Raw genomic sequence first — 26045 nt, 5'->3', positions numbered from 1 at the left:
TCATATCGACTGACAGTTTATTCTTCGTTTCACTTCAAAGCAATCGCGCATCATAATACCGGCACTTTCTTCGTCTATCGCCTTTGAAATCGATAAGGAAATATGAGTAAACACCGCGCTTTCGTTTTGTACCTGTAAGAATAAACCGTTTCGTTTCGTTTTGTAATGTAGATCGTTTGTTGACATTTGTCTTAATACCCTTTTCGTAGAATTCTGATACGATCAGTAGAATTTCACGGTTGTAGCAAAGGAATCGGTAGAGTCAATTTCATTTTACACGGAATGGACTATAAACGCCATTTTCGTTATTCGTGGAATTTAAAGTATGCTTTTGCTTGTGATATTTAGAAGTGAAATTTTGGAGAATCGGAGATAAGGGAATAATAGCAAAATATAATATCTACGTATAAATGTAGATGTGATTTGTCAATTATTCTACAATTTGAGAAATTCAGATTTCGTTTTCACGTAATTATTAATTATAATTTTATGTAAAAAACGTTAAAATCTTAATTTTCACAAACGTTCAAAGAATTTGCTAACTCGATGATAGATTTTAATGATAGCGCTTAAATATTTCGCAAAAGTCAAACCCAAATTCTTAATTAATGTGCACTAAAATGTAAAACCTTTAAAGTTTTCACTACTAATTAAAAGTTGGCAATTTGTCTTTTGATTCTAAAAGAATAAGTTATGAATAGACGTTAGATGAAATTGCTTTTAAGTACTAATTGGTAATTAAGAATTACATCAATAAGACCGTGGAGAACAAAATGTACCATATAAAAAAGTATACGAATTTTTTAGAAGAGATTTACAAAAAAAATATTCACCGAGATATAATTTGTATAGTAAAGTCACTTTTTATTACACAGAACATTAACCTTCCGATAAAAAAAGTTAAACGAAAGTAGAACCGGAATGGGAATGCGTCCACGCATGCAGCCGTGCGTTCTGCGCCTGCGCCGCGGTGCACTAAATTTAAAACAGACCAGGATCGCTTGAATGACAGCTTGTTTTTTTTAATGGCTTATGTAAGCAAAATAGATTTTTATGTGAGCTTCTCAAGATGCAACTTTTATGGGATAACAACAGTGTAAGATAACTGAGACTTGTTTTAGAAACTGCATTGCATTTGACTGCGTTGCGTTTGGAGTGTCTTATCTTATTCATGTCTGTACTTATGTAAAAAATAATGGTGTATTAGTTTAGAAAAAGTTTTGAATTATTTCACTTACATGTGGATTGTATAATAATGAGATTTAATCATAATATGAAATAAATATTATGACACAGGTCGTGTGTGTTGTTTTTGTTCAACTAAATATTTTTGAAAATACAATTTGAGGAAGTTTCCCACGTAAATATTTTTATCATCAAATACGGTTTTCCATTCTGTGTTTAGAAATAAAAAAATGCAACGCTGAATTCAAATAAATAAACAGAACAATGATGAGATAGATATGTTGTGTATTATTTTTGGTTCCGTAATTTATGTGCGATGTTTTCCAATTCCCATTATAAAAATTAATATATCTTATGTATCCAAAACAATCATCGTGTCAATCATCAATCATGGATGTATTAGTTCTTCCTATGAATATAGCGGTATTTTATTTTACTCGTAGAAAATATTTTTTTATTATGATTAAAATTTAGGTTACTATTTTTTTGCAAGCCTGTACTGTCACACTGCTAGGCATCAAAACTTATAGACGACAAGTAATATTGATCAGAAGATATATAATTTCCAATAGTTAAAAATGATGGTTGTTATTTTATTTTCTTAAAAAATATTTATCAAATAACTAAACTTAATTACTACATTATTTTAATATTAAGTTCTATGAAACTTTTAATATATTATTAATATATGCCAGCGGTTACTTTACCTTTACGAAGTGTAAGTGCATGTCTCCGACCACACGTTACAAAGTCCCTTTGGGGCATTATGTGGTAATGTATCGCAAAACATCGTAAATTCTCTACTAAATATAATTTGCGCTAAGTTGTCTCTTTGTTTTTACTATAAGTGTAATAGAAAAGCGGATTATATTATACTAATTATAATTCAATTTCGGTAAACTTATTTCGTGTGGTTAAATATACATATGATTGAAAATAACTAAGGATGTACATACGTGTTTGTTCTTACTATAAGTGCTATAGAAAAGCAAATGATATTATATTAATTAATATTTTTATTTCGGTAAACTTATTTTATGTGTAAAATAAATGATTGAAAATGACCGAGGATGCAATTTAGTATGAATATTTTTGTGGCATCCAAATGCAAAGAATAGCAGTGAGATGAGATGTAAAATAAAATTTTAAAGAACTCATTTCACCACCTTGATTTACGACCACCTTAAGTTGATTTTTAAGAATCCATCCGAACCTGAAGGCATGGTGTAGTTAACTATTAAAATTAAAATAATTTATCTTATTTCTTAAAATAAAGGTTGTCATTTCCAATCTGATTGCTACTAATTTTAACCTAAATAGTCCAATCATTTGGTAATTTTACCTGGAAAGTTTTCCGGGAGTTTTGAAAATTGGTGAATTTATAGATTTTGGTATGCTCTTTTCGAATTTCAGCTTTGCCACCTCGTACCCACGCCGCTCGCGCCGCCATTTTGAAAAAAAATGGCGCCTAAAAACGGTTTTTGGGGAATATCTCCTTTCCGAAGCATTTTACGAACAAAATATTTATGTACAAAATTAAACTAGAAAAAATTCCCTACAATTTATGTATTAATAATTTTTTTCATAAAATCAATAGTTTTTGGCGTACGAGCGCCACAAAGTACGATGATGACGCCACAAAGAATGATCTCTAAAAGAGAATGCTGGGTGTGAGGATCGCAGTAGTGGCTGAGGTTTCGTGGCATCACTTCCTCTACGTAATGATGCAGCAATTAACTTCTCATTATTGTATCGTTTTCGACACACATCATGAACCACTATCGATTTGAGTCCCGCCAAAAGTTTAACTTTATTAACATTTCTTTTAACACTTGACTTACGAAATGTCTCCAATCCTTTTTTCACTTCAATTGCTTCATTTTGTAAGAGTGAATTGTCACAAATAAAACAATTTTCTGTATTAGAAGCCATGGCTCTAAGAACACAAACAACACTGTACGACGATAAACGTATACTGATGACTCAGCCTAAACTAAATATTTCTCATAATATAGCTTCTACCAGCATTTTAGAATAGAATATTTTAGTAAAATATACGAAAAACACGTGGTGATGCAGATGAATAACTCTTTGTGGCGCTCGTACGCCAAAAACTATTGATGTTATGAAAAAAATTATTAATACATAAATTGTAGGGAATTTTTTCTAGTTTAATTTTGTACATAAATATTTTGTTCGTAAAATGCGTCGGAAAGGAGATATTCCCCAAAAACCGTTTTTAGGCGCCATTTTTTCAAAATGGCGGCTCGAGCGGCGGAGGTACGAGGTGGCAAAGTTGAAATTCGAAAAGAGCATACCAAAATCTATAAATTCACCAATTTTCAAAACTCCCGGAAAACTTTCCAGGTAACCCCTTATTTTTTCACCATATGACTGGACTATAAAGCATTAAAAGCAAATTGAATCACCTCTTTATCAATATAAAGTTTTATAGAAATTCAACTTTTCAGACAGTTGAATTTCAATTAAGTCTAATAGAAACTAAATTAGCTACATTCGGCCACTTTTACCCACACTTAGGTGGCAAAATTCATTAGAGTTGAACTACATCTCTATTCAACTACACATCTCTTTGTCAAAGCGCTAAGTTCTATTCACGGGGAACGCGATCTAATTACTGCGGCTTGTCAGGAGTGAAGTGTGAGGGGAGTATTCTAAAGTCACACGATATAAGAGCGTGTACGTAAGACAAGTTGTCAAGAGAATTTTCTTTTTACAGTCCGTGACATAGCATTCCTGTTTGTACAACTCAATGCAAAAAGTCAATGTTTATAACATAGAGCTGTATTTTTTTTGATTTCATTATATTGAAACTAATTAGTTTTAGTTCAGAATTGCGTAAATAACAATCAAAAATAAATAACATTGCTGTATCATTAAGCCCTTTTGTTATCCAAATAACGCGGAAATAGATGTTATAAAAATAGATATTAATAAACTAAAGGATCAATTATCACAATCAGTACGATAATTGTAATCATGTAAAGTGATTATTGTGAAAATAGCAAAAATAACTCTACGCTGACTAAAAGTTTGAAGAAAACTCATATTTTACAAATATAAACCGATATTTATTATATCAGACCAAAACATAAAACAGCGTAAATACTTTATTCCACCATTACTAACACCAGAACGAGGAAGTTCTTTAGCAAATACGAATAACACACGACTAGAAACATTCGTCAATGTCACTGTATACTCTATTATTTCTAGAATAGTTCCCTTCTATTCGTTAGCTAATAGAACATTAAAGCTTTGTGCTACAATGAAGTTCTAGCTGCGAATACGATATTGTGTCAGTCGACGTTAATTAAACGTTCGCAAATTGTCTCCTAACATCAAAATGTAGGTCTTGTTTTCGTATGGAGATTTGAGCAAAACTTTGTTAGGAACAAATAAATGGGGCTTAGTGTTCATTCGTTTTTAAGTCTTCAAGTAGTCATGTTGTGACAATATTTTTATTGCCGTAATTAAATATTGACTTTTGAGTATGTTTGGATCGCAGAACTGAAAGTCTCTATTCTATAATGGAGAATGTTAACAAATTTGGGTTATTAGCTCTCCATATTCTTTGTTAAAAATAAAAAATACTAGTGAAAGAATTACTTTGATACGTCAATTAGTTTCCGATTTATAAGTAAAACAAGTTGTAACCGCGCGAGTCAGTGTGACGTCATTGTACATCACGCTAAGTCTGGCTCACATAGTCTTTTTTAATAATATTTACTATTATTACACTTTAAATATAATAAGCAGACGAAAACACAACAAAATACTGCATAAGCTATTATATCTACGGCTGGAGACTTGATATTAAGCGGGACGCGGCCCGCGCGGCATGGTGTACTATGACGTCACGCTGTTAGCGGGACTCGATATTTTTTGAAACTTTGAATGCTTGTAAAATCAAAACTACTTGGTATTTTTGACTAAAACAAAAACTAGTTTTCATGTACATGTACAGGCTTTACTGAGTCAAAATTTCAAGCGATTTGGCATACCTAGTAACATTCTCCATTCGACGGAACCATAGGTAGAGACATCCCGAACGAATGCGTAATATGTATGTTCGAGTATGTAGATACATAATAATATAATGTAATCTGTTTGGCGTGTCCCAATTATCCAGCTTAATGTGTTTCAGTAACTTGTAGATTAATTCTAAAATATAAAATATTTTGCCATATTTATTAGTGTAATAAAAATTCCAAGCATTTTGAAAGCTAAAGCATTTTAAAAGTTACAACGAACGAAATTTATTGTTTAGAAACTCTATGAACAACATCAGAGGGCAGACATTACAAAAACTAAAGACTACAGTCAACGTATGCACAATAAAAGGGAACCAAAAATTTCGATCCCCAAAATGTTTTTAATTAAAAATACTGCGGACCAAAAGTGAGTTTGTCGGGACTCACCTCGATTTTCATGACACCAAAAGCCTGGACTGAAAGTAATTCGCTACTGCGGGCATTTTTTCGCGTACATGTGGGGTAACCATATTTTTTCGGCAGTTCACGTTCAACAACGAACAGGAGATCGGATAACGATGACGCTTCGCCCGAACTCACATCATTGATACAAATGAAAAGAAATGTCTATAAAAATACGCTCACCAAATTGCTTTTCGAATTTACTCCAATTTAAATTTCGAGCCTTTTATTGTCTTTTTTCGTGTTTATTTTTTTTAAGCACGTCGATTACATTGTGTGCCATTATTTTTAAAGACCCTTATTATTAACGGCATTATTTTTTCACGACGACCAGTTTCAATTGTTTTTATAATCCTTTTTAGACTTCCGTATCGTTTTGCTTGGGTTCTTTTCATTCTAACGCTTTTAATAATTCCTTGTTTTACCATAGACAAGGAATTATTAAAAGCGTTAGAATACTATATAATCTAAACATATTTTCAGTAACAAACGGATACGATTTTAATATTATTAACTTTCATTACAAATCTAGTTAGTCTCGTAGCCACATAGATAGCTAACGTCAAACACAGAAGCTATTTCTATAAGATTTCCTATTACATAAGGTTAAAATGCTAACCCTTTTATCGGCGATCGGCTTTAATAAAAAATGGCCGAGGCGGGTCTTTTCAGCCACAACGGTGGTAATAGAATGCCCCGAGTAATGACGAGTGACCCCGTCGAAAAAATAACGCTAATTTTTTACCACCATGATTTATTAGGGACTAAACGGATTTCGGACGCATCGGGTAAAATTGTCACAATGGGTCCGACGTGTAAATAAAATTGATAGCTTCGCATGAAATATTTTCTAGTTGAAAAATGTATTTTGGAGAATGATGAGCCAGGTGAAAATTCGTATAAGAAATCCTCTTTGATTTATGTTTGTGTGGTAATGCAGTAAAATAAAAGTTGAAAATGTAATCTCATTTTTGGCACGTGTTACGGCTTGCAATGAACATTACTGTACTCAGTTCATATATCATCGCAAATACTAGCACTAAATAATGGACTCTGCAACCCAACTAATATACGTTTGTAGTTTATACTTTTGAAATATAGGGGAAATATCGCGTAAATCTCACTTTCATTTAGACAAATGATAATTATGATGAACTGGGTGTTTGGTGATGAATAAAATTGTGTTTGTTTTTGGAATAAAGAGAGCTAATAACAAAGGACTGAGTTATTTTAAATTTTTAGTTAATGGTTGGAAACAGAGTTAACACAATGCTTATTTACAGTGAATAATTTGTAAAAATGGGAATCAACGATAAAAAAAAATATAGAGACTTTTTACTATAATATTATGTTCATTACATACATAGAGATAAAATAACATTTATTTATATATGATAATATTTTTTTCAATTAATAATTATAATTAGAAAAAATACAAACTGACGACGAATAACCTGGTAGACTAGGGTCATAGAGACTCTTGCCCATTGCGTACACAACATCATTCTTCGTAACTACAAAAAAATTGAATATATCATCACACCGATAGTACAAGATTTTTCCGCAAAAAGCCTTTTTGTTAACAGTCTTCTATAGCCCTGCAACTTAGTACCGAGCTACAGCATGTACAATTTATCTAGACTGAAATATATAATTCAGAGTATTTACAAAATTAAGTTGCCTATCAAGCAGATCACAGTTAGCTGCATAAGCCTGCGTATCATTGAAATTCTCAGTAGTTAATTTTGTATAACTCTGCTAGTTGCGAACCTTGCTTACATGGCTCTCTACTACTACAGTCTACGCCTACAAATTGTTATAGCATGTATGTAACTTTATGATAACGGGTAGTTATCGCGAACTACGTTGTTCAGTGAGACAATCCCGAGTAATGGTAGTACATTTCCCTGTGGATTATACTAAAAATAGGCGATGGGATTCTTGTTGCGGTATTTTGTATACAATGAGGCTGTTATGCGTGTTTTTGTGGTTTTTATGAAGAAAAAGTCAATGTTTTTATTTTGATATAGAGTTTAGTTTCGGTTATACGTCCCAGAGGGCTATGAGAGTGAGGAACTGCACACATTTGGACTACATAAACAAAGTCTTTCACAGTTGGCAGGTTTCAATGAAAATAGCCGCCGAAGCCGGATAATGGCTAGGAGGAATTTACATCAAATTATTCAGTTAGAAAAAAGACACTTAAAGTATTTAATAACAAAATTAAATGACGTCCTAGCTATTAAGCTAAACGACTACAGGTTCTCAAGCAAGGGACTTGTGGTGGGTGTGTATATTTTTCTCGAAAATACGAACTGATTTAAAAAAATGTCTTGTCAAAATTACGTGAGGGATGAAAAAGACAGTTAAAAGGCGGTATCTTTCCTCAACTATTTCCAAAGACATGTGAACGCCATTAATTTTATAGGTCGTAGGCAGTTTCACCGCCGCTCACGTCACAGGTAACCAATAAATTTAGACCCTTGTCCCTTGTTTTGAAGTGAAGGGATAGAGGTCAAAGTAATTTGGTACATGTAATAACGTTGTTACATTATAGTTTGGTCTTTGTAAAAGGCTTTTTCGACTGATTGAGCCAATTTATTAGTTTACGTCGTTTAGCTATTTTTTGTACCTACTAAGACTGCTTCAATGATGTATGAGTGCCTCTTATGAAACCTTTGTTTTAGTTCCCATGTCGGACCTGCCTACACCAAAGGTACACAAGTAAAATTAAAAAAAAATGAATTAATGGGTTTTTATTCGTAGAAGCGTTTTTTTTTTAAGATAAAACGTTTTTTTTTGTGAAATATGAATGGCATTGTAGTCGACCACGTGAAATTCCTGGTAAAAGTCGTTTGTTTCAAATTTACCATAAAAAACTGAAATTTCAAATATTTTATTTTCATTCAATCACGGTATTGTAACACGTTAATAGTATTTTCTGAAATGCATTTGCATTTTTCCATAAATCCGAAAGTATACTTAACTTTACAGATACCATTTCCATTTTGCTCAAAATATAATGTTCAAAGTGTAGCATTTACGAAAACATATATTACAACAACCAATATATTTCTTCATTAGAAGAAAGGCTTACAACATAACAAACCAAAATACATTTGCGCCTTTCTCCAATGAAAGCTAGTCGTTCACGAAAACATGGATAATTTGTTTTCAAAAAAAGAAAATCGTAAAATGCCTTCGATTCAACAACACTTACGATGTTTTTATACTGAAGTACTTAGCAATACTTACACTAGCTTCGACGACTTTCGGCGTTTTCGTTTGACTGTACTTCTCAGCGACCACATGTTGCTGTTCTTTCTGCTTTTCAAACAGTTTGAGAGAAGACACCACGGCCAAGCTTATGCCTATCAGCATAAGTAGGAACAACGAACAAATACAGCACTTTGACTTTCTTGACACTACCATAGCCATTTTGTATGAGTTTGTAACACTTAGTTACTTGGCACTTATCAGTCTTTTAGTCTATTACACTATTTTGTTTCAATCACTGCACTGGACCACTTTTATTGGACTATTGAAATAGTTTTTGGTTTTTTTTTGCGGTTTAGTTAGCGGTTAGGGTTTGGCAATTGTGTTTGAGAAAGGATGCTAGTTACAACCTTAAAAAAAAATTACAAGTTAAACATTTGCTAAGTACCTATTTGTCATTTAGTAGTTATTCTATTCAAGTAAGAGGATAGTTTCCCACTAAAATAAAGCAAACATTTGACAGGTTTTGATTTTATAAAAGCTCTATATTTTGAGTGGACGCTGGAAGCTTTAATGGACTTGTTTTCAACTGAAAAACAGTTTGATTATCGATATATAGGGTTGTTTCATGACATTAATAGTTTCTTATTATTATCATAAAGTAATCAGTCGTTCAACTTTAAAGGTACATACATAAGTAAACTGCATCAGACAATACAAATCCTAAATACCATATTCCATTGAAATATGTTGGTAAATCTAGCACATTTCACTGAGGGGATTAACTCAGGCATTAGAGCAACAGGGATGTCAGTAATGCGCTGAGCTACATAGATTTATTATACACTAGCTGACCCGCGCAACTTCGCTTGCATCACATAAGACAGAATGGGTCAATCTATACTGATATTATAAAGATGAAGAGTTTGTTTGTTTGATTCTTTGTTTGTTTGAACGCGCTAATCTCAGAAACTACTGGTCCGATTTGAAAAATTATTTCAGTGTTAGATAGCCCATTTATCGAGGAAGGCTATAGGCTACATTATCACGCTACAACGAATAAGAGCAGAGTGCCAGCAAAAAATGTTACAAAACAGGAAAAATTATGCATAATATATAATTTTTCCCGTTTTTGTTAAATTTTTCAAATCGGACCAGTAGTTCCTGAGATTAGCGCGTTCAAACAAACAAACTCTTCAGCTTATATATTAGTATAGATCAAAGTAGTAAACGTTGGAATACGAAGCTTAGCACCACTTAGGGTAATTATCTTCAAGCTTCTATAGTTATAATGGCATTGTTGTGAACTAGAACACTACAAAGTTAGATTTCAAGTTACTTCAGATCTATTAGTCGCGTTCTAGTTGTAACAATTTGGTTGAAATGTCAGATATTCAATTTTCAATTGATAAATAAGTAAGGTAAATATGTACTACAGTTATTATACTAACTGACTCGTACTCAGTATGTTAAAATGAATATAAGGATGTGAGTAAGGTAAGGGAAATTTGTAAGGATCGTCCCAAATGGCGTTCTTTGGACTCTGTCTGCAGCTATGAGAAAAAGGCGTGATATTTATGTATGTATTTATGTAGTTTTAACTGCCTCTGTGGCGCGGTCGGTAGTATATGCGACTGCGGTGCGAGAGGTCTCGGCTTCGAATCCTGGGTCGGGCCATAAAGTCTTTTCTGAGATTTTCTGTTAAGAATTTCTTAGAGATTGCCCGGAGTTAGGAAGTTGAGGTCGAAGACCTCCGTGCCTCGGAGAGCACGTAAAGCCGTCGGTCCTGCGCCTGACCTCTCACTGGTCGTGTCGGTTATCCGTCCCACCAAACTATGAGAGTGATGGAATAGAGAGTGTACCTGTGTATTGTGCACACACTTGGGCACTATAAACAAAGTCCTGCACAGATGGCCAGTTTCAATGAAACTGACCGCCGTAGCCGTATATCGGCTAGGAGGACATTATTTATGTAGTTATTATATAATAGAATATGGGAATTAACATGAAATTTACCTAAGAATGCCTATAAGCGAAAATCGTCTCTCGATGTTTTGCTTGTTAAATGTACTTTGAAGACAAAATATTTTAAGTTCTTGTATGTTTATTGATTAAAAGAGACCTAGCAATATTCCTGAAGCGTTGACGCCAATGTACCACAATTCTACAGCAAAACTCCCCAACCAAGTTATTCATTTCCCCAACTTTCATAGCCAATGATTGGCGTCCTAACAGAAAGTTGATCAAAGCGTAATACAACTCTTTGAATACAATTACGTCTGTAGAACTATTCCAGTGACAGTCTGTATAGAGGATGTCTACAAAGCTATTCAGAATGAGTCCGACTGCACTTCAATGCCAAAGCAACGGGAGTCAATAGCGGGAAGGTGATGTTGGTGTAAAGGAGGTTCGATCTGGTTTTGACAACGCACAATGAGAACAGCCAATGTTGGCTGCTGTAATTGGGTACAGGATACGCAAATAAGTTTACGTTTTGAGATTTGAACTTGAAAATTTTATATGATCCTATGACAAGATGTATGGATGTGAATGAAGTGAAAACAGTTTTAGAGATCGCAGCAAGTGCCGTGCTTTGGTCTCTGCTACCCACCCGTGGGAAAACAGCGAGATTTTATTTGTGTAACTTTAACAAGTTCATTTATTGATAAAATGTTTCTCACAATTAAAATGCAGTTTGTCTCATTTCTTTTCCGCTGCAAACAAATAAAAATATCGGAATGCATGCGTTCTCCTTTAATATAGTACTGAAGAATAAAAGTCCATTAAATTTGACATTAGTCTCCAATATGTTAAGTGTAGGATAAAATAATACCAAAATTATCTTGTTGTAATTTGAATTTACTCAAAATTTACAAGCTTCGTATTTTAAGACTATGAGTAGGAACTTGTATAGTATTTGATCTTAATAACCTTTGGTTATGTTCCTATTACACTATTTCAATTAAAATACATACAAAATCTAATATGAATAAGGAATTATCACGACAAGCTGACCGTAATTGGATAGCCAAGCACAGAAATTGTCGTTTACAATCACAAAGCGCCTGCTAAAATGTGAAAGGCAATTTAGTATTCCATCAGTGTTACATAGATAAAGTGTAAGGCGCTTAGCTGTTGCTTTAACGCTGCATAACAAATTGACAACGTAGTTTAATATTCAATTTACTGTCTTAATCCAAAGATGATACTAAACGTTGAGCTGTTATTATGCGATAAGCTATATTATCTAAGTTATTATTATAAGCTTAGTGGCCACGAGGAAGAAATTTTATCAGTACACGATTTTCGTCGTTATATTTTTGGTGAACAAGTTGGATTATTGGCGTTTTTGGTACAATTATATTGTTTTTTATTTTACCATTAATTTGGAAGAAAAAGCGAGGTTATTCACTTAACTATGCGGCTTACAGAGTCTTTACGTTTTTCCTGTAAATATTCTGGTGGAAATCTACAAATATACAGATTTAACTATCAATATTATATTATTATTCTAATTGGAACTTTATTGGTTACAGTACGTCCGTATTAACGACTACGCGTTACCTACCTATAAGCGCCTACACGAATACTAATAGCAATCAGAATCTTGAGCCAGGTTAAAATAACAGTAACTTGTTTACAAATATTTTCACCTATCGTTAGGCACTAGATTGAGGTTCGATAAATATAGATTTGGCCCAAAATTACGGGAGCTGACGAACATTACGTAACCAATAGAGCTCGGTAATAACGACTCTAAATCCTTCCGAAGTCGTCGTACTATCCCGTTTCTCTAAAGTAATAAGCATTATATCATAAGCCCCCACTATTAGTTAAAACACGTCATACTATCCCGTTTTTCTAAAGTAGTAAGCATTGAATCACAAGCCTCCATTTTTAGTTCAAACACATTAGCTTTCTTCAAAAAACAGTCTCTAGTCATAGTCTTCTGACGTTCTATCCAGAACAAGGAACTTTTAATCTGCTTACTGACAGTGCGCAGAGGTCAATGACCTCACTGACTGATTTACTAAGCAATGGGCTTACCTAACTTCATTGTAGTAATATTATTTGAAAGCCATTGTGGCTACAAAGCGTATCCTAATTGTATTACAAAAAAATATAAAGAAAATGTTTGATTACAATCAGACCTCGAAATCCATTTGAAAAATTAGACTTCTATAATCTAAAATAAGGTAAGCCTCAAATACCGAAACTTCCTTTTCTAAAATATTGCTGGGGAATCTTTTAAGCAATAATCGACTATACTCGTTCGTAATAAAGTCGGAAGTAAGATGACAAGTTAATTTCTTCATCTTTCGAGCTTCTTTTAGGACAAAATCACAAAGAGACTATACAGTCATGTCACACTGGTGACAGATTAAGCCAAAATAGATTGGTTTTTACCTGTATCTTATTAAGGAAATGAAATATCAGGGAAGAAAGGGCTCAGAATACAAAAAAAAATGGGGATAAAAATTTGTTTCACGAAAATACTTCTAGATTTTTTTCGTTACGTAAATCTTTGCACGGAACTCCCATCAGAGACCGTGGTCACTATATTATTTTAGTTGTACAGGAAAAAAAAAACCTATAAAATGCTAAGCTAATAAAATAATCAAGTAAGTAATAAAAATTCATTCTTGTTTTGACACTCACTAAAAAAAGGCATATACAAGAGACTGAAACTTCTTCACCCGAAGAGCCCTAAATCATTTAGGAGTTTAATAAATTCTATATTTTAGATCAAAAGCGATGCCAAAGTCTAGCTTTAAGGAGATGAAACGTTTATTTAAAAATGATAAGACAGCCACCTGCGCCCTATTCTCTATAAAACAGATTCCATATACAAGTACATTCATCTCACAAAGCCGATCTTTAAATATTTTACGCAAAAATACTGATATATTTTTATTCAATCTTTACGAATTTCAGGTAACACCACAGCGGAACGTCAAAACAACTAAAAATGGTTCATATCAATCATTCAACAGAAATGTCAAACAAATCCCTTTGAAAACCGAAATAACGGACGAACTAAATAAATACTAATTCTAACTGAACTCTTACATAACAATCTATATACTCATCAGCGTATCTCTAATGGTTATTTCGTAAGATCACTTTAAGATAATTTCTAGTACCTACTTAGTTTCCATTAAGATCCTTAAGTCTACTATTAGCTCTGCACAAGACTTAAATAAAATAATTTTAATTAATTCACTTAATTGCTTACTTTATCATAGAATTTTTTGTTTCGTAATTTACAACGCGTATTTAAGTCACGAATTCTAAAAACTATACTTACTAATTACGTAATAAAATTAAAACTTCTTCAACGCACAGTTACTACTACCGCAAACCACACAGAATCAAACCACTTGGAAGAAACAAAAAATCACAAATAATTTTCATCTGATTATTGCAAACATTTTTGGTTGTTCGCGAGCGCGTACCCGGTTCAGAACCTCGTGTAAGCCGGTCGTGCTACGATCTGAAACTACATCCTACTAAAATCTTGGAACATCAGCTGTTAACGTCGATATCGTTGGCGTCGTCTCGTCTCCAGAGTTGACCTCGATGTCTGGAAGCCTAGTTTCCGTGGGTAAGTTACGCGGATTGCGTAAGCTCCCATGCTTTGTGGATTATGTTGTATTGTAAATTTTAAGGGTGGGAAAATTGGGCGTTTCATACATTTTTGTTTAACATGACATAGCGGCAGGGATTTGGTTCAAGTCAGCAAGAAATAAAATGAACCCTAAAAGAGTATTGACCGGGAAATCAGAAGTGACAGTATAATAAAATAGTAAAATAGTATTTTTTATAATTGATATACTCAAAGACTAGATTAGCTCTGGTGGCTACCGTACTTTGCAATGTCTGCAAACAAAGTAGGTATGCTTACTGTTTCTAGAGAAATACAAATACGATTGTATGCAAGTATATTGAAGTGGAAAATATAAAATATTTACATTTTACCGTTATGTTTACGAACTCTACGTAGAGACTATTGAGAACATCACTCTGCGAGTATGGCGCCACTCAGTCTGTCATACTATCGAGCTACTTACAGTACTCAGTTCTTTAAATATTACGTTAGATACATTATTTTCTTTGAAAATAAAAATGTTAATAGTAGTAGGCCACTCAAAAGAAAAACATTCCTGATTTGCAGTACTACTTAAAGTGGATACTTAATTGTTTATCGCCTCTGAGTAGTGATGCGCATTGTTCGATACTTCGACAAATATTTCCTCGTTCTAGTACCTATTTTTTTATTCTTCAACTCAATTCTTGGGCTCTGCTAATAGCACACTAACACACTAAATAATTACATTCTAATGTCAGAATTTGGATCACTTCAGCATGCTTATGTAAGGCCCCTAACCTGCAAAGTTCTTCTGTTTTAGGATATTCACCTTCCGTTATTGAAAGTGCGTGCAGTATTTTAGAAAACCTGTCCATCATCATCACTCGAGTGCTTAAAACAACAAGCAACCATGGCTGTATTTTTAATAAAAAATTGCAGCAGTGAAGTTCAGCGTAGAAGAAGAACCAATTATTTGTCGGTTCATCGTCGTATTTCGAGAATTATAGTGGAAACTTTTCAGGGTGTACAAAATATCACTAACAAAAAAATATTCTTATCAAGATGACTTTCATATTTAGTTCTTTTGACATAAACCTACTCGTCTAGACAACCATTTAATTCTTAGCTGAAGGTTAACAAGACTCTTGGAAACGTAACCTACAAATTTAGTATTCCAGCAAAAAGTTTCTGGGCTAACGGCATCAATTTACAAAAATGAGACAGGACTTTGTAGTGATAATCCCTAGAATTAAACTAGCGGCCGCGAAGCTTATCGTCCTGTTCCACTTGGGCCTTGCTATTTACACGAACTCGTAATACATACCTACATTATGCTATAACGAAACTATCCTACATTTTTAACATAGCTGATAGTTTCATAAAAGACAGAAGTATTTTTTGTTTTATTTTCACAAACTTCATCTTATTACGTGATTATGGTAGTGTTGTCTTGACATTTTGTATAAAAATGTTAGATTTTTAACTACAACTCACGTACACCTAATCAGTCGTAAGTCGCAGACGTGACCAAGCATTCGGACGTCCAACAAAATACTTCGACCTTGGTGTATAATGGTCTTTATTTCAGCAGATAAGTTAGTTAACCTTATTTTGTGAGTGATCCTAATGTAGTTTCAGGTTTTCTTTATCATTATCTTCCTACTAGAGCAGTACCTACAGAGCAGTAATGGGAGTAGGTGAAAGTAATTATATTTTTACTGTTTAGTCCAATTAACTCCACGTTTTACATGAGAGTAAGGCCGAAGACCGAAAATTATTCTATCACCTAAAGGCAGGATATCAATTTTTATCTGCTATAATCACAATACTGTGTCATAACTAATCCGAAATGGTTTAGCAGTTTAGCCATAAACACAGAGTAGGGTGATGTTGTCGTAGCATTTTTGTTCTTTCATGTTTCATCTACTTGATAACCATAGCGTCACTCTGTCTACGTTGCTTTTCGCAGCGTCTGTAGTACAACACAAAGTTTCGTGTTAACTTTGTTACTCGGTTCTTTCACGTTCATAAATCCTTATTAAAGAAAATGTAACTTTTGTGGGCGAACAAACTGATATTATTTTTTGAGGTAGGAAATGTTACGTGGGAAAGAGTAAGGAATTCCATTTAACTACTGCAGATATTTGTTGGCATGCTCACTAGCGGTTTTTGCCGTAGTTACTTGCTACCACAGACTCCAAAACAATCTTTGATGGTAAAGGATTGTATTCTGTATTGTATTAGAGTATTCCAGGATCGGACGCTGTGGAATACTTTCGGAGTGGTCAAGTCCAACAACGGACAACTTTTAACCTGATGATGAGGGATGAAACCAGGAAGTATCCCAGAAATCTTTGGTGAATAGATCCTCACATGTTCCGCAATAAGAATACTCTCTAATCACCTGCCAATTTTCATTGCCCATTGTGATAATGACCTTCACGACACACTCCTTGATACAAGTTAATAACGTTCTTCTCTTCAGTCAATGCTTTTCTTAGCACCTTCTGCTCCACCTTCTATTCATAGCACCTATAAGTGGCTTTGTATAGAATTGTCTTACTACGTCCTGGCATATTAAACCTGCGGTCCCAGTCTGGGTTGCCATATGAACATCTATGGTCGCAAACGCTCCACTTGCATATTAAATAGAGCCCAAATCGGACGCTGGTTATATTCGAAGCAAAGCACTTAGGACACGAGGCATCTTGTTAAGTATTTAAGGTACTTACGAGGTCGGTGATAAAGAGGTTGACTGCTGAAGTTAAACTATATTTTGCGGGTCTATTAACGGGGTAAAGCAATCTGAGAGATATCTTCCCAATTATCGAGATAGTTTGTGATGATTATTAATCACTATTTGGGAATTAATTATTGGTATCCTTCAGTCAACAATTTGTTGATAACAACTTGTTCTTATCAACAAGTGTTGTTGTTCTATGGAATTGATTACTTAGACTGTATTGTCTAAAGTTATGTAAGAAAACACTAAACCCTCGAAAATTTGGCGAATCCTCTTAAGCCATGCTCTCGAAGATAAATGATGATGTGAAAAAGCATATCAATACACAGCATTACTTTCACATCCATACAAATACTCATAAAAATATCCAAACACATTCAAATAAAAGAAAATAATAATTCGGTTGTTTACCGCGAGTTCCCCGCACTACGTCGACTAGTCAATAGTCCCGGCGCCGCTTGGTCTGCAGAACTGACCCAGTTATCTCAGAATACCGCAGTGTGCCGACTACCCACTAAACGATGTTTTTACATCCTCCACAGTACATTCCAGTTTATTTATCTACCGCAAATTAAAAGTTTCAAAGTGAGATACTGCTTTTTTACTTCAACAAACTTGGTACAATTTGTTTGCGCCACTGGACGGTGTAAATATACACGTGTTTTGTTTTTTTTTACTCTGTAAATTACTTTTTTTTGTAGTGTATACTTTAACCCTAGGGGTGAGCGTTCAGGCCTTAAGTAAGTACTAATAAACACGATTCAACAATGTTCTTGCTTCGCTCTTTGCTTTAGAAGTCGAGTGTTATATTCTTGTAGTTGAAGTTGCGTTGATCCAATTTAAAATGTATTGTACGAAGCTGAATGCAGTTTTACTATTTCCTATTGTGGTCGCGTTTTAATAAGCCATGGATTTAGAAACATGTTATTAATGTTAATGAAATGTAACTATTTATCTCATTTGTACTCATTTGATCAGTAATAAATGTAATTGGGTGACCACAATTGCAATAATATGTGGTTAATTCAATGATTGTTATAATAGTGCACATAATCCTAATTAAACATTGTGTAGTTGTCAAAATATTAAAATGAATAAGTTCCTATTTTGGTATATTAACATTATGCCGCGTATTATTATAATACAAACTGAAATTCAAGTAACCAATCGCTCATATTACTAATAATTCAATTTCTTGATTCAAATATTTGTTTTTCAAGTTGAAAATAAGTCCGTTATTAGTGTACCTTTCTATAAATAGGAAACAACGTTATTACTACCCTTTCAACGTGAAACTGTGAACTATTTTAAGCGCAAATCGATAAGCAAGTCCGTTTTGTTTCAGCTCTTCATTACCTGTGCATTACATACAGTCTGAAAGAGCTTTGAAAAGAGAAATTATATTACACTTCAGCTTCAGTAAGTTGGTCTTAATACAAAATGTATAACGAATGACTGCCTCTATATTACATGTAGTTATACACCAAGCCTTTCTTAGCATTTCTAAATAATGTTTACACTAAACTTTAGCAACTAAAAATAAATTTGAACAGCCAAAATAAGTCTTTTATTATCACCAACGGGAAAATCGGTTTTCATAAACGCGGGTAATTAATGCACTGCTAATTTGAAATTCAAAACGAACGTAACTGTCACTTGGGTTCTCGCTGCGCGCATCACGTGACCGTTATAACGCTAGCACGCTACGTCGCATGTCACGCGCATTCAGTTAACGTCACGTCATTCACGTCATCCACGTCACTCAAATGTCAATATGACACGTGTTTATGACACTATAACTATGTATATTACGTGCGCGCCGCGCAGCCGACCGATCTAGACTGAGATGTAATCCACTTCTCTCGCTATACACTTGCCAAAATATACGTGAAGGATAAAAACGCCATTGTATCACAAACTAAGGTACATTAAATTAGGACGAAGTTCGAACGAGGATGGACTTGTTAAGGTAACAAGTTTTGGCGCGTTGTCTCTATTTTAGGGTGGGATAAAGTACACTGTTTTGGGTTGATTATGTACTGGTGATGCTAAGGTGATATCGTTAAGGAAATTGTTTTTCCTTCTTGTTAACATGGATGAGAAAAGGATACACTACAGTTTTTTTTTGTATCAATATCATTTAGAGGGTGTTTTTAAGCGTATTGACTTAAAACGCGGTTGAGAAGTTTTGTCAAAAGTTTGACAGACAGACAGTAGTTGGAATCATTATGAAATCTAAACCGTTCGTCTATAAAGTTCATGCTAGACTTGATGTTAAAACTTTTCTAGTTATATCATAGAGTTATGACAAAACTTCTCACACGAGTATATGAAGTGACGACGTCTTAAAACTTTACTAAAGTAATAAGACAATCAACTTGATCCCAATTATAGAGAACAGCTTTAAAAACACACTTTTTAAATTGCTTTGACTTTTTATCTAGTTTCTGTAAATACTTAATTAGTTTCGAGCCTTCGTTTACTCAAGAGAAAAATAAATAACTTGTAGTTTTATTTTCGAAGGTTTTTTCACTTGACATTGTTCAAGATAATATAATCGTATAAGATATTGCGTATTGGATAGTCACGAGATTATTTCGTAGAAGGCTTTACGTACATGACTCTCGTAATCCTAGTGAGATATGGGAAATGTAGTAAAAGTGAAGTTTTTTTCTTCTCTATTATTACATTCTACCTTATAATCGGAAAGAGCTTACAAATATTTGTTCTTGTAGTATTAACATACGAGTTTATATTAAGTAAGTAGCACTTAAAAACGCGTCATGCCTATCCAAGATTCTGTATCAATAAAGTTAACCATATTATTATATAAGACTTATTTTTGTAACAAAATAGTTCAAATCAAAGTAAATCACAAGTATTGTAAACTTATTGTTTAAAAGTATTTGTCTTAGTAATTTTACAACCAGTTCTAGATCAACAAACTTACTCTCTTAACCATTTTAAACATTCAAACGTCTAACAGTTTTCTTTAAAGGCTTCACTAGTAATGCCTAGTATAAAGCAATCTCCGAACATTGTAACACGGCTGTGAATACACAACGAGGGCCGGCAGAATGATTAAAGTAAACACGTCATCACCTGCAGGACCCCAGTTGATTGTGGACTGAAAATTTTATCATGTTTGGCTTTCGTTCTATTCACGGACGATTATTTTTTTTCGTCGCCGGGAAAATATTTTTTGGAACGTTTTTTGGATTATTTGTGGTGCATTTTGTTAGGAAATTATAAGCTGTAGTAACACGTTAAGAATCGATAAGTAAAGTATCTTAGTCAATGAAGTGAAAATGATTAGAAGTTAATAAAAATAAAATTTTATCGTGTTTCGAAATTTAACGAACCACTTTTTTTTACCTAACTACTTATATTAGTTAGTAAGTATCAAACTACTTTAATATTGTCAAATAAATCCCCGATTACTGAAATATTTTTTTATTTAATTAGTAAATCTTACAAAATAATACACGATGTACTCATTATGCACTGTAGTCACCACTTTTTCACTATTTAAGACACTTAAATATGCAAGGGTTTTTCATAACGGTATCTTACAAACAGTAAATAACAAACTATGAACACAGTCGTTTCACTGAATGCGTCAAACCAAATTATCCTTTTTAACATCCAAAACTCGCTCTCAAAGCTCCGTAGTTCCCACAAAGTCTTTAGAAACAGTGTTTTCAGTTGAACTGCATTATTTATATAGACTGCCGCAAGTTCATTACAGTAAACCGAAGCACTGGCCCAACTTGAAGGTGTTCTAACAGAGTTAGTGAACTGATTCAACTTGCGCTATATTGCTACTTCGGTTCAATTCGTTACTACGCTGTTGGTGTAAAGGATGTAGGGCAGTTAATGGTTAAACCACAGCTAGCTGTGGTTAGCTATCTCAGCACTCAATACTAAATTTTACTCATTAATGTCCTACTGCTGGGCAAATGTATCCTCCCGGATTAAGGGAGGGGTTAGTCCTTGAGTCTTTAACGCAGGCTAAGTGCAGATTGAGGACTTTCCATACCTTTAAGAACTGTTCTAGGGAACTCTCTCTATGCTCTATGAAGGCATATAATTTTAAAAATGAAAAGAGTGCATTTTGGTATTTATAAACAAGCTTAAGGTACTATAGACGCTTTAGCAAACTGTTCTGCGCAGGCGCAATATAAACCTGACGGACTTGTCGCATAACATACGCTATGATTGTAAAGTATTCCCTAAAAAGCTTATGTAAGATCAATATTTATTACCGTATTATAATTGCATGTTCTCCAGGAAAGAGAAGCTTCAAACCTTAGACACCTATGCGTCAGTCGCATAGACTACCGACCGAATCATGCATCAGAGGGATTCAAGAGACAAATAGATAAATTCGTATGTCTGGTGATATAACCTAGTACTTATCTAAAGAATACTTCATATAGGAAACGCATGTAAAGATGCTTTTCTAAAGATTCAACCCTCCCAGTGACATTTGACCTTGATATTTCAACCCTCCAAGCATAAAAATTGTCAGTACTTTTGTTTCCTAGGACTAAAACCGTCTGTCTAAAGGAAGTGCTATTTATTTTTCCTTTGAAAATCTTTTTGTCTTAACGAGACAAGTCTGAGAAATATAATAAAACTTTTTTAACAACCAGGGAGGGCGCAGTGTCACGTTTGTTTGTTGTTTGGTTCAATTTCCGTACGTGGCAGAAATAATAACCTTTATTTATGTAACGAAAATCTTGTAAGAGGCTAACTTTATAATGTTTTTCATGATTAAGTAGAATACTTAGAATCTACTAAAAGTACCCCTAAAGAGACAAACAACTTCTTAATATTTCAGAGTAAATCTTTGTTTTTTAAATGTGTTGAATCGTTTTAAACCTTGTACTGTGGTTTTTGAACAAAGTTTGACGTAAAATTGTCGGAAGTTTACAATATTATAAAGCGAGCAAGAATTACAAGGATGAGCTTATTCGCATGCGAAAGTGCATATCACCCAAATTGTACAAAAGTAAAGTAAACAATAGAATATTTACATCGTAATACAGAACGCGTGAACGCTACATACATAACTCTGTTTGTCTGTTTTTCCTATTGTTGTTTTTGACCTTTTATGAAACGGCAGACTTCTACGTGCGTTGTTGTAGGCTCGAATTATGAGCTACGTGCGAATTGCTCGTACCGACCCATCTCGAATTATTTTATTTTTTTCTTTTTACTCTCTGCGTGGTGTATAGAGATATAACGATGTAATAAAGGTCAATAATACGGGGACTAATGTGGGTGAAAAGAATAATTTAGGTAGGTAGCTTCAATACAAAAGCTATGATAATCTAACCCTTCGACCTTAACCTGTAATGCATTAAGATTGTCTTTTCTGCATGACCGTGGTTCATGAACAAAATATACTTAAGCATAATTATTATGAAGTTTTTGAAATTGTTTAATTGATGTGTGTCATTCGATAAATTAAGTTTATTAGCACCGAAATAAAAATCCTGCCTGCCCCAAATTTTAATCAGAACCTTTAAAACACATTTAAAACAACAGCAACTCCACTAGAAACTCAAGAAAATCTCAGCACAAATATAAAATGGAACGAAATCCACAGCACTAGACTACATTGATATAAAAACCCGCATTTCACATTTACATTGAAATGCCTCTAAAAGCACTCTCACCGCATCTGCTTTTCAAATTGATATCGAGGTTAAAAACGATTGAAAATACAAAACAAACGTCACACCCCTGATACGTTACACAGACACATTTTAGCCCGCCACTCCCGTCAACAGCTCACAAACATAATATTTTATTACAGTACAGTTTAATTTCAACCCTAGTGCTGCAGTCATAAAGTGCTAATTCGATTGTCGAGTAGTTTGTAGCTGCATTGTGAGTGTTGTGTGCATGTGTTGTTGTGTAGTGCGTCTGAGTGTTCAGGTGGTAGTTTTGTGTGCGGTTGCGAGGTAGACTTGCGACTTTTTTATGTATTTACATAAATGTCGCGATAGATCAAAGGTCACCCAAAACAAATCAAGCAAAACGTTTTGGGGGCTAATCTACGCGTATCATTGTGCGTTTTAAAAATCGTATCAAGTTCTAGTTGGTGTTTCTCATTATACGGTGCCTTAATAACACGATGATACTTAATGATAAAATCACGAACGTATGTCTTAGAACTAACGCAATGTTTGGCCCAAAAAAATTACTTACAAAATCCATGATTTAATAATAATATTATTGATCATTCGTGGCTAACACGTAAAGTTTATTACGGATGTTACTTTAAAAGTCTTATAAAAATGATGTAATGGGGTAACCAAATCCGCCATTATTAACTGTCTGGAGCACACAAATTTTTAAATAAATAATATTTTAATTTTAATATTTTTTCGAATTAAGTAATACGTATCAATTAGAACAACACATTAAGTATAATTTGAAAATAGGCAAATCCTTGGGTTAGCTACTTAATTTTACGGTAGGGGAGAAAAAAGAGATGTCCTCGGGTACGGTATTCGTACTTCCTTAAAAGTAAGTTTTTATACCCTGTTGTTAACACAAACAGTTATTATTATAAAACATAACAATGGTAAGAATTATTTACCAGTATTTTTAATTAATTTCGACCATGAATTAAGCTTTCTTGAAAATAATTTGTGATAAAAATACAACAGAGAAAAAAATCCATTCAAGATAAATAAATCTGACGTGCGACAAGTCGCAAGACTGCGCAATCAGAGTCCCGGCATTCGTTTGAAAGATATCCCGTGCAAAGTATCGAATGTTTGATTCAGACTGGCTTTATAACGAAGAGCGGAATCCACTTCAGCGGTGTTAAAAGGTTTTCACTGAACCCACACGCCTGCCCTTGACTACCGAAAGGGGAGAATTCGTGACAATATTATTACTTGCTTTTCGGGACATTTCCTTAACTTTCTGCATAAAAATACGAATAAAATTTGAATCAGATTTCAATCTGTATAACTTTATTTGGGTAAAGATGTTAAAATTTTCGTGAACGTAATAAAAATAACTCAACAAAAATGTCAAGAACATTCTGTGAAAACTTGATGAGTTATACTGGGTGGGTCGATGTGGGCTCTACATAGATAATTATTATTGAAATCAATTAGTTAAATCAGTAGCTATCTACCGGGAGTAACTGGGACTAAAGCTCGAGCAGCATCGATTGTTTGATTGTATTCGTTTTATAAAGTTCATGGCTCAAGTAAGAGAGGGCGCTACTAGTTGCGTTTCATTACAAAGTACACAACACAGATGGCGTTAAAATGCATTTCTGCAACGTATTATACAAAATGCGGTGTAGGTAGGTTTCCTTATTATTATGTTACAAACTTTAAAATATAAAATGCATATCCACTTAGTTAGCTGGGTCAGCATCTGAAATTCACAAAATTGCAGCACAAACACATAGAATATGCAAGAATTCACAACGTTTGAAAACACAGGCAAAAAGGATGCCGCATAAAATTTTAGGATAGCAAATTATTTCAGTTCATAACACGAATGAGATTCTGGAAACTTATAACAATATTTTGCTTCGCTATAATTGTGATACCGAGGGAAATATTTTCTTTGAAAAAGCCGAGCTAATAATGTTCTCAAACACATTTTTGAGTTTAAAACCTGGCTCATGACTGTGTAACAAGACTAAGGCTTTTCAGCTTCACCCCAAATGCAAGGCCGTTGAGTGGCTTCGCTCTAGGCGTTTAAACAAGCACCTTGTACATTCATATGCAGTACATATTTGACTTGGGAAACTATAGCACGTGTTGAAATGACTTTTCTTAGAACGTTCAGCTTATTTTTGTCTGCGAGAAAAGTTGTTAATTTTGGTTAAATTTGTTTGGACGTGGATTTTTGGGAATTATAATCATCTTTTGTGGATGTCAAGCTGTATTGCAAAAATGCATAGGTATAATATAATATACCTATTAAACTTCGACAAAAACAGTAGATATGGCGGAGAGTTAAATAATTATGTTTCTGTTGAACTACTGAAAAAAACCTTCTCTGTTACGACTGTAGTGGATATAGCAATATACGCATAAAAAAATATGTGAAATAATAATGGTTCTAAACAATCGGATCAATGGGAAGTTAAAACTCTACCAGTTTGTTCGTTTAATCGTTTCTTTTTATACTTTCACACAATTACTCTTGCAATAAAGATGTAGTTGATGTCACTCTTGCAATTGCAGCTAAACTCAAACAAATTGGTAAGTGGATATCGGATTACGCGCCTAATAAATATATCAGAGTAAGTATCTCTTGACGTGGAATATAACTCATTGTCTACAAGCGCATAGTAAATGTTCTTTAATTGACTTCTACGACTTTTGGGTATACGTTTAATACTTGAGTTCAGATAAACGTGGGACTTTGGGATTAATGATTTGAGTGTATGGTGACTATGAATCGTTTATGTAGAAGTTACGCTGACAAATTATGTTCAAGACAATGATAACGTGGTTGACGTTTTGAGCTACATATTGGCATAAAAATGATTGTTAATATTTATTATTGAGAAAAGTGTGTTTGTAAATAAATTAATAAATAAATAAATAAGACAAAATTAATCTTCTTGAGTAGGTGCTTTCCTTGATATCTGTATTTTCAATGGTCAACGTAAGCCAAGAAACCAATATTTTGGTATCGACGCATAAGTACGGCTAGCTAAGATTATGAAACCGTCGATTGAACTCACAGCATAACTGACAAGAGTCATAAATATACTCAATTGACATTCAAAAGTCGATTAATATCAAGCTTTTCCCTATTTGTACCAATAAAATGTATTTGAAACTAACAAAACACCTCACGT

General features: G+C 33.8%; 1 protein-coding gene across 4 annotated transcripts in view; it reads right to left on the bottom strand.

Moving 5' to 3' along the window:
• The window catches only part of LOC142978212 (uncharacterized), a 177456-nt gene that overhangs the window by 32785 nt on the left and 118626 nt on the right, over nucleotides 1-26045 (bottom strand). The window lies entirely within an intron of this gene.

This window comes from Anticarsia gemmatalis, chromosome 14 (genome assembly GCF_050436995.1).
Source record: "Anticarsia gemmatalis isolate Benzon Research Colony breed Stoneville strain chromosome 14, ilAntGemm2 primary, whole genome shotgun sequence".
NCBI lineage: Eukaryota > Metazoa > Arthropoda > Insecta > Lepidoptera > Erebidae > Anticarsia > Anticarsia gemmatalis.
Note: the sequence above shows the minus strand (reverse complement) of the source record. Positions and strands in the feature narration are given on the sequence as shown.